This window comes from Camellia sinensis, chromosome 12, assembly GCF_055761805.1.
Source record: "Camellia sinensis isolate YWXY chromosome 12, ASM5576180v1, whole genome shotgun sequence".
Classification (NCBI taxonomy): domain Eukaryota; kingdom Viridiplantae; phylum Streptophyta; class Magnoliopsida; order Ericales; family Theaceae; genus Camellia; species Camellia sinensis.
Genome location: NC_138972.1, coordinates 167,903,826 through 167,923,806, shown reverse-complemented (window position 1 = coordinate 167,923,806; position 19,981 = coordinate 167,903,826).

Genomic DNA, 19,981 nt, shown 5'->3' with positions numbered 1-19,981 from the left:
TTAGGATTCGAACACACTGACACTTATTCGGACCCTCTTGCATGATAGCAGATATGTAATTACGGTGTTTACTTGCCATTTCTCACGCTTTAGGGTTGAAACACTCGGACCCTTATTTGGAGCCTCTCTCGTGATGGCAGATACGTAATTGTGGTGTTTACTTGTCATTTCTCGAGCATCTGGATTCGAACACTCGGACACTTTTTCGGTCCCTTTTGCATGATGGCATATATGTAATTATGGTGTTTATTTTCCATTTCACATGCATTAGGGTTTAAACACTCGGACGCTTATTCGGACCCTCTTGTATGATGGCAGTTATGTAATTATGGTGTTTACTTGCCATTTCTCGAGCATTAGGATTTGACCACTCGGACACTTATTTGGACCCTCCTGCATGATGACAGATATGTAATTATGGTGTTTATCTACCGTTTCTCATGCATTAGGGTTTAAACACTCGAACAGTTATTCGGACCCTCTTGCATGATGGCAGATATGTAATTATGGTGTTTACTTGCCATTTCTCGAGCATTAGGATTCAAACACTCGGACACTTATTTGGACCCTCTTGCATGATGGCAGATATGTAATTATGGTGTTGATTTTCCGTTTCTCATGCATTAGGGTTTAAACACTCGAACACTTATTCGGACCCTCTTGCGTGATGGCGATATGTAATTATGGTGTTTACTTGGCATTTCTCGAGCATTAGGATTCGAACACCAGGTCACTTTTTTGGACCCTCTTGCAAGATGGCGATATGTAATTATGGTGCTTATTTTCCATTTCTCATGCATTAGGGATCAAACACTCGGACACGTATTTGGACCCTCTAGCAAGATGGCCGATATGTAATTATGGTGTTTACTTGTCATTTCTTGAGCATTAGGATTCGAACACTCGGACACTTATTTGGACCCACTTGTATGATGGCAGATATGTGATTATGGTGTTTACTTGTCATTTCTCGAGCACTAGGATTCGAACACTCGGACGCTTATTCGGACACTCGGACACTTATTCGGACCCTCTTGAATGATGGCATATATGTAATTATGGTGTTACTTGCCATTTCTCGAGCATTAGGAATCGAACACTCGGACTCTAATTCGGAACCTCTTGCATGATGGCAGATATGTAATTATGGTGTTTACTTGGCATTTCTCGAGCATTAGGCATCGAACACTCGGACACTGATTCGAACCCTCTTTCATGATGGCAGACACGTAATTATGGTGTTTATTTGCCATTTCACATGAATTAGGGTTTAAACAATTGGACACTTATTCGGACCCTCTTTCATGATGGCAGATATGTAATTATGGTGTTTACTTACCATTTCTCGAGCATTAGGATTCGAACACTCGGACACCTATTTGGACCTCCTTGCATGATGATAGATACGTAACTATGGTGTTTATTTGCCATTTCTCATGCATTAGGGTTTAAACACTTGGACACTTATTTGGACCCTCTAGCATGATGGCAGATACGTAATTATGGTGTTTACTTGTCATTTCTCAAGCATTAGGATTCGAACCCTCGGACATTGATTCGGACCCTTTTGCATGATGGTAGATACGTAATTATAATCTTTACTTGCCATTTCTCATGCATTGCCATTTAAACACTCAGACACTTATTCGGACCCTCTAGCATGATAGCAGATATGTAATTATGGTGTCTACTTGTCATTTCTCGAGCATTAGGATTCGAACACTCTGACACTTTTTCGGACCCTCTTGCATGATAGCAGATATGTAATTACGGTGTTTACTTTCCATTTCTCATGCTTTAGGGTTTAAACACTCGGACCCTTATTTGGAGCCTCTCTCGTGATGGCAGATACGTAATTGTGGTGTTTACTTGTCATTTCTCGAGCATCTGGATTCGAACACTCGGACATTTTTTCGGTCCCTTTTGCATGATGGCATATATGTAATTATGGTGTTTATTTTCCATTTCTCATGCATTACGGTTTAAACACTCGGACACTTATTCGGACCCTCTTGTATGATGGCAGTTACGTAATTATGGTGTTTACTTGCCATTTCTCGAGCATTAGGATTTGAACACTCGGACACTTATTTGGACCCTCCTGCATGATGGCAGATATGTAATTATGGTGTTTATTTGCCGTTTCTCATGCATTAGGGTTTAAACACTCGAACAGTTATTCGGACCCTCTTGCATGATGGCAGATATGTAATTATGGTGTTTACTTGCCATTTCTCGAGCTTTAGGATTCGAACACTCGGACACTTATTTGGACCCTCTTGCATGATGGCAGATATGTAATTATGGTGTTGATTTGCCGTTTCTCATGCATTAGGGTCGAAACACTCGAACACTTATTCGGACCCTCTTGCGTGATGGCGATATGTAAATATGGTGTTTACTTGGCATTTCTCGAGCATTAGGATTCGAACACCAGGACACCTTTTCGGACCCTCTTGCAAGATGGCGATATGTAATTATGGTGCTTATTTTCCATTTCTCATGCATTAGGGATCAAACACTCGGACACATATTCGGACCCTCTAGCAAGATGGCCGATATGTAATTATGGTGTTTACTAGTCATTTCTTGAGCATTAGGATTCGAACACTCGGACACTTATTTGGACCCACTTGTATGATGGCAGATATGTGATTATGGTGTTTACTTGTCATTTCTCGAGCACTAGGATTCGAACACTCGGACACTTATTCGGACCCTCTTGGAAGATGGCATATATGTAATTATGGTGTTACTTGCCATTTCTCGAGCATTAGGAATCGAACACTCGGACTCTAATTCGGAACCTCTTGCATGATGGCAGATATGTAATTATGGTGTTTTTTTGCCATTTCTCATGCATTAGGGTTTAAACACTCGAACACTTATTTGGACCCTCTTGCATGATGGCAGATATGTAATTATGGTGTTTACTTGGCATTTCTCGAGCATTAGGCATCGAACACTTGGACACTGATTCGAACCCTCTTTCATGATGGCAGACACGTAATTATGGTGTTTATTTGCCATTTCACATGAATTAGGGTTTAAACAATTGGACACTTATTCGGACCCTCTTTCATGATGGCAGATATGTAATTATGGTGTTTACTTACCATTTCTCGAGCATTAGGATTCGAACACTCGGACACCTATTTGGACCCCCTTGCATGATGATAGATACGTAACTATGGTGTTTATTTGCCATTTCTCATGCATTAGGGTTTAAACACTTGGACACTTATTTGGACCCTCTAGCATGATGGCAGATACGTAATTATGGTGTTTACTTGTCATTTCTCGAGCATTAGGATTCGAACACTCGGACATTGGTTCGGACCCTTTTGCATGATGGTAGATATGTAATTATAATCTTTACTTGCCATTTCTCATGCATTGCCGTTTAAACACTCAGACACTTATTCGGACCCTCTAGCATGATGGCAGATATGTAATTATGGTGTCTACTTGTCATTTCTCGAGCATTAGGATTCGAACACTCTGACACCTATTCGGACCCTCTTGCATGATAGCAGATATGTAATTACGGTATTTACTTGGCATTTCTCATGCTTTAGGGTTTAAACACTCGGACCCTTATGTGGAGCCTCTCTCGTGATGGCAGATACGTAATTGTGGTGTTTACTTGTCATTTCTCAAGCATCTGGATTCGAACACTCGGACACTTTTTCGGTCCCTTTTGCACGATGGCATATATGTAATTATGGTGTTTATTTTCCATTTCTCATGCATTAGGGTTTAAACACTCGGACACTTATTCAGACCCTCTTGTATGATGGCAGTTATGTAATTATGGTGTTTACTTGCCATTTCTCGAGCATTAGGATTCGAACACTCGGACACTTATTTGGACCCTCTTACATGATGGCAGATATGTAATTATGGTGTTTATTTGCCATTTCTCGTGCATTAGGGTTTAAACACTCGAACAGTTATTCGGATCCTCTTGCATGATGGTAGATATGTAATTATGGTGTTTACTTGCCATTTCTCGAGCATTTGGATTCGAACACTTGGACACTTTTTCGGACCCTCTTGCATGATGGCAGATATGTAATTATGGTGCTTATTTTTCATTTCTCACGCATTAGGGTTTAAACACTCGGACACATATTCGGTCCCTCTTGCATGGTGGCCTATATGTAATTATGGTGTTTACTTGTCATTTCTCGAGCATTAGGATTCAAACACTCAGACACTTATTCAGACCCTCTTGCATGATGGCATATAAGTAATTATGGTATTACTTGCCATTTCTCGAGCATTAGTATTCGAACACTCAGACTCTAATTCGGAACCACTTACATGATGGCAGATATGCAATTATGGTGTTTTTTTGCCATTTCTCATGCATTAGGGTTTAAACACTCAAACACTTATTTGGACCCTCTTGCATGATGGTAGATATGTAATTATGGTGTTTACTTGGCATTTCTCGAGCATTAGGCATCGAACACTCGGACACTGATTCGAACCCTCTTCCACGATGGCAGATACGTAATTATGGTGTTTATTTGCCATTTCACATGCATTAGGGTTTAAACAATTGGACACTTATTCGGACCCTCTTTCATGATGGCAGACATGTAGTTATGGTGTTTACTTACCATTTCTCGAGCATTAGGATTCGAACACACGGACACTTATTTGGACCCCCTTGCATGATGGTAGATACGTAATTATGGTGTTTATTTGCCATTTCTCATGCAGTAGGGTTTAAACACTTGGACACTTATTCGGACCCTCTAGCATGATGGCTAATATGTAATTATGGTGTTTACTTGTCATTTCTCGAGCATTAGGATTCGAACACTCGGACATTGATTCGGACCCTCTTGCATGATGGTAGATATGTAATTATGGTCTTTACTTGCCATTTCTCATGCATTGGGGTTTAAACACTCAGACACTTATTCGGACCCTCTAGCATGATGGGAGATATGTAATTATAGTGTCTACTTGTCATTTCACGAGCATTAGGATTCGAACACTCAGACACTTATTCGTACCCTCTTGCATGATAGCAGATATGTAATTATGGTGTTTAGTTGTCATTTCTCGAGCATCAAGATTCGAACACTCGGACACTTTTTTGGTCCCTGTTGCATGATGGCATAAATGTAGTTATGGTGTTTATTTTCCATTTCATGCATTAGGGTTTAAACACTCGGACACTTATTCGGACCCTCTTGTATGATGGCAGTTATGTAATTATGGTGTTTACTTGCCATTTCTCGAGCATTAGGATTCGAACACTCGGACACTTATTTGGACCCTCTTACATGATGGCAGATATGTAATTGTGGTGTTTATTTGTCGTTTCTCATGCGTTAGGGTTTAAACACTCGAACAGTTATTCGGACCCTCTTCCATGATGGCAGATATGCAATTATGGTGTTTACTTGCCATTTCTCGAGCATTTGGATTCGAACACTAGGACACTTTTTCAGACTCTCTTGCATGATAGCCGATATGTAATTATGGTGCTTATTTTCCATTTCTCACGCATTAGGGTTTAAATACTCGGACACATATTCGGACCCTCTAGCATGATGGCCGATATGTAATTATGGTGTTTACTTGTCATTTCTCGAGCATTAGGATTCAAACACTCGGACACTTATTTGGACCCTCTTGCATCATAGCATATATGTAATTATGGTGTTACTTGCCATTTCTCGAGTATTAGGAGTCGAACACTCAGACTCTTATTCAGAACCTCTTGTATGATGGCAGATATGTAATTATGGTGTTTATTTGCCATTTCCCATGCATTAGGGTTTAAACACTTGAACACTTATTCGGACCCTCTTACATGATGGCAGATGTGTAATTATGGTGTGTACTTGGCATTTCTCGAGGATTAGGATTCGAACACTCAGACACTTATTCGGACCCTCTTGCATGATGGCATATATGCAATTATGGTGTTACTTGCCATTTCTCGAGCATTAGTATTCGAACACTCGGACTCTAATTCGGAACCACTTACATGATTGCAGATATGTAATTATAGTGTTTATTTGCCATTTCTCATGCATTAGGGTTTGAACACTCGAACACTTATTTGGACCCTCTTGCATGATAGCAGATATGTAATTATGTTGTTTACTTGGCATTTCTCGAGCATTAGGCATCGAACACTCGGACACAGATTCGAACCCTCTTTCATGATAGCAGATACGTAATTATGGAGATTATTTTCCATTTCTCATGCATTAGGGTTTAAACAATCGGACACTTATTTGGACCCTCTTTCATGATGGCAGATATGTAATTATGGTGTTTACTTGCCATTTCTCGAGCATTAGGATTCGAACACTCGGACACTTATTCGGACCCCCTTGCGTGATGGCAGATACGTAATTATGGTGTTTATTTGCCATTTCTCATGCATTAGGGATTAAACACTTGGACACTTATTCGGACCCTCTAGTATGATGGCGGATTTGTAATTATGGTGTTTACTTGTCATTTCTCGAGCATTAGGATTCGAACACTCGGACACTGATTCGGACCCTCTTGCATGATGGTAGATATGTAATTATGGTCTTTACTTGCCATTTCTCATGCATTGGGGTTTAAACACTCGGACACTTATTCGGACCCCCTACCACGATGGCAGATATATAATTATGGTGTCTACTTGTAATTTCTCGAGCATTAGGATTCGAACACTCAGACACTTATTCGGACCCTCTTGCATGATAGCAGATATGTAATTATGGTGTTTACTTGCGATTTCTCACGCTTTAGGGTATAAACACTCGGACACTTATTTGGAGCCTCTCTCGTGATGGCAGATACGTAATTGTGGTGTTTACTTGTCATTTCTCGAGCATCAGGATTCGAACACTCGGACACTTATTCGGACCCTCTTGTATGATGGCAGTTATGTAATTATGGTGTTTACTTGCCAATTCTCGACCATTAGGATTCGAACACTCGGACACTTATTTGGACCCTCTTACATGATGGCAGATATGTAATTATGGTGTTTATTTGTCCTTTCTCATGCGTTAGGGTTTAAACACTCGAACAGTTATTCGGACCCTCTTTCATGATGGCAGATATGTAATTATGGTGTTTACTTGCCATTTCTCGAGCATTTGGATTCGAACACTAGGACACTTTTTCAGACCCTCTTGCAAGATAGCCGATATGTAATTATGGTGCTTATTTTCCATTTCTCACGCATTAGGGTTTAAATACTCGGACACATATTCGGACCCTCTAGCATGATGGCCGATATGTAATTATGGTGTTTACTTGTCATTTCTCGAGCATTAGGAATCGAACACTCGGACACTTATTTGGACCCTCTTGCATGATAGCATATATGTAATTATGGTGTTACTTGCCATTTCTCGAGTATTAGGAGTCGAACACTCAGACTCTTATTCAGAACCTCTTGTATGATGGCTGATATGTAATTATGGTGTTTATTTGCCATTTCTCATGCATTAGGGTTTAAACACTCGAACACTTATTCGGACCCTGTTGCATGATGGAAGATATGTAATTATGGTGTTTTTACTTGCCATTTCTCGAGCATTAGGATTCGAACACTCGGACTCTTATTCAGAACCTCTTGCATGATGGCAGATATGTAATTACGGTGTTTATTTGCCATTTCTCATGCATTAGGGTTTAAAGAATCGAACACTTATTCGGACCCTCTTGCATGATGGCAGATGTGTAATTATGGTGTGTACTTGGCATTTCTCGAGCATTAGGATTCGAACACTCAGACACTTATTCGGACCCTCTTGCATGATGTCATATATGCAATTATTGTGTTACTTGCCATTTCTCGAGCATTAGTATTCGAACACTCGGACTCTAATTCAGAACCACTTACATGATTGCAGATATGTAATTATAATGTTTATTTGCCATTTCTCATGCATTAGGGTTTGAACACTCGAACACTTATTTGGACCCTCTTGCATGATAGCAGATATGTAATTATGGTGTTTACTTGGCATTTCTCGAGCATTAGGCATCGTACACTCGGACACTGATTCGAACCCTCTTTCATGATAGCAGATACGTAATTATGGAGATTATTTTCCATTTCTCATGCATTAGGGTTTAAACAATCGGACACTTATTCGGACCCTCTTTCATGATGGCAGATATGTAATTATGGTGTTTACTTGCCATTTCCCGAGCATTAGGATTCGAACACTCGGACACTTATTCGGACCCCCTTGCGTGATGGCAGATACGTAATTATGGTGTTTATTTGCCATTTCTCATGCATTAGGGATTAAACACTTGGACACTTATTCGGACCCTCTAGCATGATGGCGGATTTGTAATTATGGTGTTTACTTGTAATTTCTCGAGCATTAGGATTCGAACACTCGGACACTGATTCGGACCCTCTTGCATGATGGTAGATATGTAATTATGGTCTTTACTTGCCATTTCTCATGCATTGGGGTTTAAACACTCGGACACTTATTCGGACACCCTACCACGATGGCAGATATATAATTATGGTGTCTACTTGTCATTTCTCGAGCATTAGGATTCGAACACTCTGACACTTATTCAGACCCTCTTGCATGATAGCAGATATGTAATTATGGTGTTTACTTGCCATTTCTCATGCTTTACGGTTTAAACACTCTGACACTTATTTGGAGCCTCTCGCATGATGGCAGATACGTAATTGTGGTGTTTACTTGTCATTTCTCGAGCATCAGGATTCGAACACTCGGACACATTTTCGGTCCCTGTTGCATGATGGCATATATGTAATTATGGTGTTTATTTTCCATTTCTAATGCATTAGGGTTTAAACACTCGGACACTTATTCGGACCCTCTTGTATGATGGCAGATATGTAATTATGGTGTTTACTTGCCATTTCTCGAGCATTAGGATTCGAACACTCGGACACTTATGTGGACCCTCATGCATGATGGAAGATATGTAATTATGTTGTTTATTTGCCGTTTCTCTTGCATTGGGGTTTAAACACTCGAACACTTATTCGGACCCTCTTGCGTGATGGCAGATATGTAATTCTGGTGTTTACTTCGCATTTCTCGGGCATTAGGATTCGAACACTAGGACACTTTTTCGGACCCTCTTGCAAGATGGCAGATATGTAATTATGGTGCTTACTTTCCATTTCCCATGCATTACGGTTTAAACACTCGGACACATATTCGGACCCTCTAGCATGCTGGCCGATATGTATTTATGGTGTTTACTTGTCATTTCTTGAGCAATAGGATTCGAACACTCGGACACATATTTGGACCCACTTGTATGATGGCAGATATGTAATTATGGTGTTTACTTGTCATTTCTCGAGCATTAGGATTCGAACACTCGGACACTTATTCGGACCCTCTTGCATGATGGCATATATGTAATTATGGTTTTACTTGCCATTTCTCGAGCATTTGGATTCGAACACTCGGACTCTAATTCGGAACCTCTTGCATGATGGTAGATATCTAATTATGGTGTTTGTTGGCCATTTCTCGTGCAGTAGGGTTTAAACACTCGAACACTTATTTGGACCTTTTGCATGATGGCAGATATGTAATTATTGTGTTTACTTGGCATTTCTCGAGCATTAGGATTTGAACACTCGGACACTGATTCGAACACTCTTGGATGATGGCAGATATGTAATTATGGTGTTTATTTGACATTTCTCATGCATTGGGGTTTAAGCACTCGGACACTTATTCGGACCCTCTTTCATGATGGCAGATATGTAATTATGGTGTTTACTAGCCATTTCTTGAGCATTAGGATTCGAACACCCGGAGACTTATTCGGACCCCCTTGTATGATGGCAGATACGTAATTATGGTGTTTACTTGCCATTTCTCATCCATTATGGTTTAAACACTTTCACACTTATTGGGACCCTCTAGCATGATGGGAGATATGTAATTATGTTGTTTACTTGTCATTTCTCGGGCATTAGGATTCGACACACTCAGACACTTATTCGGACCCTCTTACATGATAACAGATATGTAATTACGGTGTTTACTTGCCATTTCTCTTGCTTTAGGGTTTAAACACTCGGACACTTATTTGGACCCTCTTGCGTCATGGCAGATATGTAATTGTGGTGTTCACTTGTAATTTCTCGAGCATTAGGATTCGAAAACTCGGACACTTTTTCGGACCCTCTTGCATGATCGCAGATATGTAATTATGGTGTTTATTTTCCATTTCTCATGCATTACGGTTTAAACACTCGAACACTTACTCGGACCCTCTTGCATGATGGCAGATATGTAATTATGGTGTTTACTTGCCATTTCTCGTGCATTAGGATTCGGACACTCGGACACTTTCTGGACCATCTTGCATGATGGCAGATATATAATTATGGTGTTTATTTGCCATTTCTCAAGCTTTAGGGTTTAAACACTCGGACACTTATCCGGAGCATCCAGCATGATGGCAGATATGTAATTCTGGTGTTTACTTGGCATTTCTCGAGCATCAGGATTCGAACACTCGGACACTGATTCGAACCCTCTTGCACGATGGCAGATATGTAATTATGGTGTTAATTTGCCATTTCTGATGCTTTAGGGTGTAAACAGTCGGACACTTATCCGAACCATCCAGCATGATAGCAGATATGTAATTATGGTGTTTACTTGGCATTTCTTGAGCATTAGGATTTGAACACTAGGACACTGATTGGGACCCTCTTGAATGATGGTAGATATGTAATTATGGTGTTTACTTGTCATTTCTCATGCATTGGGGTTTAAACACTCGGACACTTATTCGGACCCTCGAGCATGATGGCAGATATCTAAATATGGTGTTTACTTGTCATTTCTCGGGCATTAGGATTCGAATACTGGGACACTTATTCGGACCCTCTTGCATGATAGCAGATATGTAATTATGGTGTTTACTTGCCATTTCTCATGCGTTAGGTTTTAAACACTCGGACACTTATTTGGAACCTCTAGCGTGATGGCAAATATGTAATTGTGGTGTTTACTTGTCATTTCTCGAGCATTAGGATTCGAACACTCGGACACTTTTTCGGATCCTCTTGCATGATGGCAGATTTGTAATTATGGTGTTTATTTTCCATTTCTCATGCATTAGGGTTTAAACACTCGGACACCTATTCGGACCCGCTTGCATGATGGCAGATATGTAGTTATGGTGTTTACTTGCCATTTCTTGAGCATTAGGATTCGAACACTCGGACACTTACACTACAACAAAAAAGGTCTTTGGTGACAGACTGATTTTGTCTCCAAACATCAAAATTTCGTCACTAAAGTGATCTGTGACGAAAAAAATTTGTCACCACGTTCGTGGCCTATTCGTCGTCACAAAAAGTACCTGGTGACGAAAAACAATTTCGTCACTAAAGTGATCTGTGACGAAAAAAATTTGTCACCACGTTCGTGGCCTATACGTCGTCACAAAAAGTACCTGGTGACGAAAAAATGTTTCGTCTCCAAATGTTGAATTTTTCGTCCTCTAAAACACCAATTTCGTCACCAAATCTAAATAATATTTTATTTTAATTGTTTTTTACGACGAAATATTTCGTCACCAAATATATTTTTGTGACCAAAGTTTTCCTCACCAATGATATAGATTAAGGTGACAAAAAAATTCGTCACTAAAATGAGCAAAAAAGAAAATTATTCAATGACAAAAAACATTTTGTCACCAAATATTTCAATTTAGCGACGAAATATTAAGCAAATGTGACGAAATTATTTGTTTCGTACTATATCATTAGTGACAAAATTATTCGTCTTGTTTTTTGAAAACTTATAGCAACATTTTTTATTTCGTCACTAATAAAAATTAAAAATTTTGAAAATGGGGGTACTATTTTCTTCCGAAATTTTTTCTTTTCAGTAACAATTCCCTGCGCATTTCAATAACCTGTTCAATAAAATATCTATTACAAATCAATACAAAAATCTGTTCATTTTCATAAACATCACAATCGAATTTTAGCTCTATCCACAAAAATACAACATGAATTGCATGCGGATTATAAACATGTCTCCTAATATCCACAAAAACGTTTACTAATATCCACAAAAATATAATATCAACCATATGCAGATTACCAAACACATCTCCTAATATCCAACAAAAAATATGTCTACTAATATCAACAAAAATAAAATATCAAGGGCGGATTACCAAACATGCCCCTTAAAACTAACAAAAATATAAAATTTACAACACAACCAAAATACATGTAAGGTAATATGAACAAAAACAGAAAATGAGCTACCATTGGCCCTCCAAATTACCAAACACGTCCATATCAAATCTCGAATCTGCAAAAAAATGAAAAAAAAAAAAAAAAAAAAAAGTTAGACAATTATTATCTTATCTATAACATATACAATTTAACATGCATTTTTAGACTTCGTTTTCAAACCGGGAGTCTCGTGCTAGTTCCGTAAGTTTCCACAACTCACATTGGTCCATCCCGAGGTGTTTGAGGTGTTTCCCGGGCCGTCTCGTGGCTGTTGCACAATTTTCGCCCCCGAAGGCCTATTTTCAAGCTTAAGTGTGAAAAAGTGCATTTTTCGACTTAGTTTTCAAACCGGGAGTCCCGTGCTAGTTTCGTAAGTTTCCACAACTCACATTGGTCAATCCCGAGGTGTTTGAGGTGTTTCCCGGGCAGTCTCGTGGCTGTTGCACGATTTTGGCCCCCGAAGGCCTATTTTTGAAGCTTAACTGTGGAAAAGTGCATTTTTGGACTTAGTTTTCAAACCGGGAGTCCCGTGCTCGTTCCGTAAGTTTTCACAACTCACATTGGTCCATCCCGAGGTGTTTAAGGTGTTTCCCGGGCCGTCTCGTGGCGGTTGCACGATTTTCGCCCCCGAAGGCCTATTTTCAAGCTTAACTGTGAAAAAGTGCATTTTTGGACTTAGTTTTCAAACCGGGAGTCCCGTGCTAGTTTTGTAAGTTTCCACAACTCACATTGGTCAATCCCGAGGTGTTTGAGGTGTTTCCCGGGCAGTCTCGTGGCTGTTGCACGATTTTGGCCCCCGAAGGCCTATTTTTGAAGCTTAACTGTGGAAAAGTGCATTTTTGGACTTAGTTTTCAAACCGGGAGTCCCGTGCTAGTTCCGTAAGTTTCCACAACTCACATTGGTCCATCCCGAGGTGTTTACGGTGTTTCCCGGGCCGTCTCGTGGCGGTTGCACGATTTTCGCCCCCGAAGGCCTATTTTCAAGCTTAACTGTGAAAAAGTGCATTTTTAGACTTAGTTTTCAAACCGGGAGTCCCGTGCTAGTTCCGTAAGTTTCCACAACTCACATTGGTCAATCCCGAGGTGTTTGAGGTGTTTCCCGGGTAGTATCGTGGCTGTTGCACGATTTTGGCCCCCGAAGGCCAATTCTTGAAGCTTAACTGTGGAAAAGTGCATTTGTGGACTTAGTTTTCAAACCGGGAGTCCCGTGCTAGTTCCGTAAGTTTCCACAACTCACATTGGTCCATCCCGAGGTGTTTAAGGTGTTTCCCGGGCCGTCTCGTGGCGGTTGCACGATTTTGGCCCCCGAAGGCCTATTTTTGAAGCTTAACTGTGGAAAAGTGCATTTTTGGACTTAGTTTTCAAACCGGGAGTCCCGTGCTAGTTCCGTAAGTTTCCACAACTCACATTGGTCAATCCCGAGGTGTTTGAGGTGTTTCCCGGGCAGTCTCGTGGCTGTTGCACGATTTTGGCCCCCGACGGCCTATTTTTGAAGCTTAACTGTGGAAAAGTGCATTTTTGGACTTAGTTTTCAAACCGGGAGTCCCGTGCTAGTTCCGTAAGTTTCCACAACTCACATTGGTCCATCCCGAGGTGTTTAAGGTGTTTCCCGGGCTGTCTCGTGGCGGTTGCACGATTGTCGCCCCCGAAGGCCTATTTTCACGCTTAACTGTGAAAAAGTGCATTTTTGGACTTAGTTTTCAAACCGGGAGTCCCGTGCTAGTTCCGTAAGTTTCCACAACTCACATTGGTCAATCCCGAGGTGTTTGAGGTGTTTCCCGGGCAGTCTCGTGGCTGTTGCACGATTTTGGCCCCGAAGGCCTATTTTTGAAGCTTAACTGTGAAAAAGTGCATTTTTGGACTTAGTTTTCAAACCGGGAGTCCCGTGCTAGTTCCGTAAGTTTTCACAACTCACATTGGTCCATCCTGAGGTGTTTAAGTTGTTTCCCGGGCCGTCTCGTGGCAGTTGCACGATTTTGGCCCCCGAAGGCCTATTTTTGAAGCTTAACTGTGGAAAAGTGCATTGTTGGACTTAGTTTTCAAACCGGGAGTCCCGTGCTAGTTTCGTAAGTTTCCACAACTCACATTGGTCAATCCCGAGGTGTTTGAGGTGTTTCCCGGGCAGTCTCGTGGCTGTTGCACGATTTTGGCCCCCGAAGGCCTATTTTTGAAGCTTAACTGTGGAAAAGTGCATTTTTGGACTTAGTTTTCAAACCGGGAGTCCCGTGCTCGTTCCGTAAGTTTTCACAACTCACATTGGTCCATCCCGAGGTGTTTAAGGTGTTTCCCGGGCCGTCTCGTGGCGGTTGCACGATTTTCGCCCCCGAAGGCCTATTTTCAAGCTTAACTGTGAAAAAGTGCATTTTTGGACTTAGTTTTCAAACCGGGAGTCCCGTGCTAGTTTTGTAAGTTTCCACAACTCACATTGGTCAATCCCGAGGTGTTTGAGGTGTTTCCCGGGCAGTCTCGTGGCTGTTGCACGATTTTGGCCCCCGAAGGCCTATTTTTGAAGCTTAACTGTGGAAAAGTGCATTTTTGGACTTAGTTTTCAAACCGGGAGTCCCGTGCTAGTTCCGTAAGTTTCCACAACTCACATTGGTCCATCCCGAGGTGTTTACGGTGTTTCCCGGGCCGTCTCGTGGCGGTTGCACGATTTTCGCCCCCGAAGGCCTATTTTCAAGCTTAACTGTGAAAAAGTGCATTTTTAGACTTAGTTTTCAAACCGGGAGTCCCGTGCTAGTTCCGTAAGTTTCCACAACTCACATTGGTCAATCCCGAGGTGTTTGAGGTGTTTCCCGGGTAGTATCGTGGCTGTTGCACGATTTTGGCCCCCGAAGGCCAATTCTTGAAGCTTAACTGTGGAAAAGTGCATTTGTGGACTTAGTTTTCAAACCGGGAGTCCCGTGCTAGTTCCGTAAGTTTCCACAACTCACATTGGTCCATCCCGAGGTGTTTAAGGTGTTTCCCGGGCCGTCTCGTGGCGGTTGCACGATTTTGGCCCCCGAAGGCCTATTTTTGAAGCATAACTGTGGAAAAGTGCATTTTTGGACTTAGTTTTCAAACCGGGAGTCCCGTGCTAGTTCCGTAAGTTTCCACAACTCACATTGGTCAATCCCGAGGTGTTTGAGGTGTTTCCCGGGCAGTCTCGTGGCTGTTGCACGATTTTGGCCCCCGACGGCCTATTTTTGAAGCTTAACTGTGGAAAAGTGCATTTTTGGACTTAGTTTTCAAACCGGGAGTCCCGTGCTAGTTCCGTAAGTTTCCACAACTCACATTGGTCCATCCCGAGGTGTTTAAGGTGTTTCCCGGGCTGTCTCGTGGCGGTTGCACGATTGTCGCCCCCGAAGGCCTATTTTCACGCTTAACTGTGAAAAAGTGCATTTTTGGACTTAGTTTTCAAACCGGGAGTCCCGTGCTAGTTCCGTAAGTTTCCACAACTCACATTGGTCAATCCCGAGGTGTTTGAGGTGTTTCCCGGGCAGTCTCGTGGCTGTTGCACGATTTTGGCCCCGAAGGCCTATTTTTGAAGCTTAACTGTGAAAAAGTGCATTTTTGGACTTAGTTTTCAAACCGGGAGTCCCGTGCTAGTTCCGTAAGTTTTCACAACTCACATTGGTCCATCCTGAGGTGTTTAAGTTGTTTCCCGGGCCGTCTCGTGGCAGTTGCACGATTTTGGCCCCCGAAGGCCTATTTTTGAAGCTTAACTGTGGAAAAGTGCATTGTTGGACTTAGTTTTCAAACCGGGAGTCCCGTGCTAGTTTCGTAAGTTTCCACAACTCACATTGGTCAATCCCGAGGTGTTTGAGGTGTTTCCCGGGCAGTCTCGTGGCTGTTGCACGATTTTGGCCCCCGAAGGCCTATTTTTGAAGCTTAACTGTGGAAAAGTGCATTTTTGGACTTAGTTTTCAAACCGGGAGTCCCGTGCTCGTTCCGTAAGTTTTCACAACTCACATTGGTCCATCCCGAGGTGTTTAAGGTGTTTCCCGGGCCGTCTCGTGGCGGTTGCACGATTTTCGCCCCCGAAGGCCTATTTTCAAGCTTAACTGTGAAAAAGTGCATTTTTGGACTTAGTTTTCAAACCGGGAGTCCCGTGCTAGTTTTGTAAGTTTCCACAACTCACATTGGTCAATCCCGAGGTGTTTGAGGTGTTTCCCGGGCAGTCTCGTGGCTGTTGCACGATTTTGGCCCCCGAAGGCCTATTTTTGAAGCTTAACTGTGGAAAAGTGCATTTTTGGACTTAGTTTTCAAACCGGGAGTCCCGTGCTAGTTCCGTAAGTTTCCACAACTCAAATTGGTCCATCCCGAGGTGTTTACGGTGTTTCCCGGGCCGTCTCGTGGCGGTTGCACGATTTTCGCCCCCGAAGGCCTATTTTCAAGCTTAACTGTGAAAAAGTGCATTTTTAGACTTAGTTTTCAAACCGGGAGTCCCGTGCTAGTTCCGTAAGTTTCCACAACTCACATTGGTCAATCCCGAGGTGTTTGAGGTGTTTCCCGGGTAGTATCGTGGCTGTTGCACGATTTTGGCCCCCGAAGGCCAATTCTTGAAGCTTAACTGTGGAAAAGTGCATTTGTGGACTTAGTTTTCAAACCGGGAGTCCCGTGCTAGTTCCGTAAGTTTCCACAACTCACATTGGTCCATCCCGAGGTGTTTAAGGTGTTTCCCGGGCCGTCTCGTGGCGGTTGCACGATTTTGGCCCCCGAAGGCCTATTTTTGAAGCTTAACTGTGGAAAAGTGCATTTTTGGACTTAGTTTTCAAACCGGGAGTCCCGTGCTAGTTCCGTAAGTTTCCACAACTCACATTGGTCAATCCCGAGGTGTTTGAGGTGTTTCCCGGGCAGTCTCGTGGCTGTTGCACGATTTTGGCCCCCGACGGCCTATTTTTGAAGCTTAACTGTGGAAAAGTGCATTTTTGGACTTAGTTTTCAAACCGGGAGTCCCGTGCTAGTTCCGTAAGTTTCCACAACTCACATTGGTCCATCCCGAGGTGTTTAAGGTGTTTCCCGGGCTGTCTCGTGGCGGTTGCACGATTGTCGCCCCCGAAGGCCTATTTTCACGCTTAACTGTGAAAAAGTGCATTTTTGGACTTAGTTTTCAAACCGGGAGTCCCGTGCTAGTTCCGTAAGTTTCCACAACTCACATTGGTCAATCCCGAGGTGTTTGAGGTGTTTCCCGGGCAGTCTCGTGGCTGTTGCACGATTTTGGCCCCGAAGGCCTATTTTTGAAGCTTAACTGTGAAAAAGTGCATTTTTGGACTTAGTTTTCAAACCGGGAGTCCCGTGCTAGTTCCGTAAGTTTTCACAACTCACATTGGTCCATCCTGAGGTGTTTAAGTTGTTTCCCGGGCCGTCTCGTGGCAGTTGCACGATTTTGGCCCCCGAAGGCCTATTTTTGAAGCTTAACTGTGGAAAAGTGCATTGTTGGACTTAGTTTTCAAACCGGGAGTCCCGTGCTAGTTCCGTAAGTTTCCACAACTCACATTGGTCAATCCCGAGGTGTTTGAGGTGTTTCCCGGGCAGTCTCGTGGCTGTTTGTAGACGCGCCCGCGTGGGCCTCGCTACAGTTCGGACTCGATTTGTGTCACGGTTCTTAATCTGAACCAAAGAGTCCAAATCTGGCAAATCGTTTTGAGAAACAGATTTTTGAAAAAGTAGTGCCAAACATGGACTGCTTTGCCAGATACAGAGTCGCCACCTAAATATTTTAAAACGGGGGAATTTAGGAAACCCTGACTCGGTGCCGAAGGCCACATGTCCGTCATCACCGGAGTTGTCTCGGCTCGGGAGCTTGGGTACGATCGGGGAAGGTCAGCTATGAGCACCCCCTCTCGCCCGGTCCGAAGACCGGCCTCTACTAACCGTGATATCTGTTTTTGAAAACTTTATGCATTCTTATCCCAATTATTAGCCTATAATTACTATGTTTATGCGCGCAGCAAACAAGTATAGACCAAATTGCCCAAATTGGAACAAAACATTCTATGTTCGTTTTGAAAATGGTTTGCTACTCACAAGTAGGCTAAAATGCAGATTTTGCCACCCTCAAGTTGGGTTTTGGAAAAGACGGTTTTGCCACTATCTGGTGGGCTTAAAACAAATATAGTTTTAACGCATTATCCCAATTTAAGCAATTTGACCTCCACCCACAGGCATTCAAGCAATTTATCTCATGTAAACACTTAGCCGCATGGCAAGCATACTATTATGGCAACATTCACACGCATGTTGGATGCTAAAGCATAACCACTTACATTGTACTCCGTGCCAAAATAATAAACTAGTTAGCAAATGTGCGTGTCCTAGTTCATGTTATTTTGCCTAATGCAACACATACAAGATGCAATTTTAGTTAGGCCCGGTTAACCTAAATATGACATACGATATGCAACCAACTGATTCATGTATTCAATTTTGGAATTTGAAAATACGAATGCGGTTAGTATGATGTACCGAGCCCGGTGCATGTCAACAGATGCATGAATGCACGCATGCACATCATAAGGTATGCTAATTTCAAAAATGCCCTAATCTACCATCATAAGCAGGTAAATAAAAGGGAAGAAAGAAATGGGGATTGGAAGACATACACACACTCACCCACACTTATTACATGTTTACCCTCACTCAGAGGGTTCGAATTAATATTACAGTCCCAAAATAATGAACAAATAAAATTATTACAAAATTCCCTAATTAATTAAAAGAAAGGAAGCAAAAGAAAGAAGAGGGTGGCCACAGCCTCTGCCTCGGGGTGCGCAGATGATGCATGCTCGAATCCGTCCTGCCTGGAAAACCCGTACTCTACTCCTGTCGCCTCTGTTTGTACTGCCTTGTCTTTCTGAAAATTGCCAAAGTACTGGAGCAAGCTCCTTGCATCTTGCAGAGCACCACCGGCCAGACAGAATTGCCACCGGCACTTCACAATTACCATCGGCACTTTATTGGATTCATCGGCACTCCAGATAGTGCCGGTCGGCACTAAATTCTGTCGGTCGGCAGAAACTTCCTGCAGAAGACAATTTGACAGCAAACAGAGAACAGACAGTGCATGGCATGGAGTTTTTAGACACATGTGAGCATGGTCATACTTCTTATCATATTTTGAACTCAAAGAAGCGTGACTTTCGATCCTTGAACCATCAATGGTACATGGCGGGTCAAAGGATCGAATTTGCCATTTGATATGAAGATGTATGCAACAAACAACATGAAAACCGGGGCCTTATCAAGTTGGAGTCAAAGGTCCCGATGACCAGGAATCGAGGCACATTGCATCACTTGAAGTATGAATGGTCCTTGATTCCCACACTTAGTTTGACACCCCAAACCAAGTAAATGCAATGCATGTAATGCTCAACAAGCCTCAAATGTATCATGCCACCAAGATGTAAAGCACAACAAGCATTATGCAACCAACATGACAAATGTACAATGCCAAGCATACAAGATACAAACATGATGCAAACATGGACCAAATTGACCATGGGATTGATGTGCTACAAAGCTTAATGGAACAACTATGCAACAAACATGGAGCAAGCATGCAAGAGGGCTTAAAATGGCAAAGGGGCAGGCCCTCACCCTTCTCAAAACAGTGGCCAAAAGTGTTCAAAACGATAGACAATCAACTCATGTTAACAAGCAAACTTATGGTCCCAAAGTTAAGGCACAAAAGGAGACAACTTACCCCCACCAACATGACCTCTCATGGCATGA